Genomic DNA, 1,765 nt, shown 5'->3' with positions numbered 1-1,765 from the left:
CCAGTGTCTGACCACCCTCACAGTGAAGAACTTCTTCCCTTCCCCACTCTGCTTTCCAGATTTTTGCCCTCAAGGTACCTATTTTGCTTCCAATGTTGTTATAATTACAGCTAATTGGAAGGAGAGGAGGGAGAAGTGTGGAGTTTTCCACTGAAAATAATGACTTCTGTAGGGAGGGGGGAAAAATATGAAAAACTGAGAAAAATGGATTTGTGGAGGTCTCCAATGAAAACCAGACAGAAAAAAAGGTCAAATTAACTGACATCTTAATTTTCCTGGAAAAAATCCCAGACCCTAAACATTTTTGGTATTAGCCTGTCCTCAGTGCATACATTACATAGAAATTATCAATGCTTCCAACCAGTCAAGACAGATTTAATTAGCAGCTTGTCATCCTCACTGGGAATGAAAATATGATTATTTTCAGGATTTTTACTGATAGAACTTGATTTCTACTAGTGCAATGTAACAAAAAGGCCATTAGGACACCTGTAGTTGCTGACTCCAGAACTTGAGAAGTTGCCTTTTTTAGAAAGGTATTGCTTTTAAAACTCAAATTGAGCTCAAGATCACAGAACATGTTGTAGTTTTTCAGGGGACGAGGCAGAAGTCCCATGTGAAGAGGAATAGGATATGCAATTTGAACAGCTACATGATTTGATAATTTTATTTCTATGAAACAACGTATTGTTCAGTACCCATTACATTTTAAATGGCTTCACACACACTGGCATTTAGTTTTTCTTTTGAGAATGAAACATGAAGAAGAATCAAAGCGTTTGAGGGAACTTGCCTGAAAGAGGATGCCAATGGTGGTCTTCTGGTGATAGGTGACATGGTAGCTGTTTTCATTAAATTATTCTCTTTCCTGGTGACTTGATAAAGCATCCGTCTGCTATCTGGAAATATCCTGAGTTCCACACTGATCATCTAAGGAAGCAATATAAAAATTCATTCCATGCTATTTGCTTATTAAAATAGCAGCCAGGTTACATGGAGTCCACTTTCCTTTGCCTGTTTTGTGTGTTTTAAGTGTAAAAGTACTTTGTGCTGGGCTTTGATGCCTGGTTGTGCAGCAAAATATCCAGGTTTTTCCAACTGGTTAATGCCATCCTAGGTGAGAGACCCTCTTTGGTTTTGGGAACTATGTGTTATATCATGTTTGCCACCTTCTCTGGCAGACCATGCCTGAAATGGTGTGGTATCTGCTGGTTTGCACCAGCTGGGCAAGACCTTTAGGAGCCAAAAGCATTTTGGCATAAGCTGGGTGACCTCAGTGTGTCCCAGTGGGACTTGGGACTGTGAAGGAACAGGAAACAGAAATAACTGAAGGACATCTCCACTGTATGGCTGCCTGAGGTGTTTGAATAGCCAAGTCCTCTCTTTTTTTTTTTTTTTCCTTTCTTTTTTTCCCCCACATTGTATTGTTCTATGAATACCAACATTTGATGCGAAGCTTGGAAGCACATTTCTTGTTAGAAAAGTTTTGTTCCACCCTCTTTTGCTGTTATAGGCATCTAGTTACATGAAATTAAATGAACACACAAATACCTATATTTATCTTTCTTGCACAAAGAACTGGTCTGCTAATTTCTGCTCTTTCTGGCTTTTGTGAACAAATAAAATGAATTTTAGCTCTGATACTACCTGCAAGGAAAAAGTGTCACCAAAATTGATGATTCATGGTACTACTGCTTGCTACAAATGTGGACCTTTTGGATCAAGTTTTCTTTCATATACATTTGTATATCATCAGCACCGTGGG

Source organism: Antrostomus carolinensis, unplaced genomic scaffold (genome assembly GCF_000700745.2).
Source record: "Antrostomus carolinensis isolate BGI_N321 unplaced genomic scaffold, ASM70074v2 scaffold7588, whole genome shotgun sequence".
In the NCBI taxonomy this organism is placed as follows: domain Eukaryota; kingdom Metazoa; phylum Chordata; class Aves; order Caprimulgiformes; family Caprimulgidae; genus Antrostomus; species Antrostomus carolinensis.
This window is presented reverse-complemented; position numbering follows the sequence as displayed.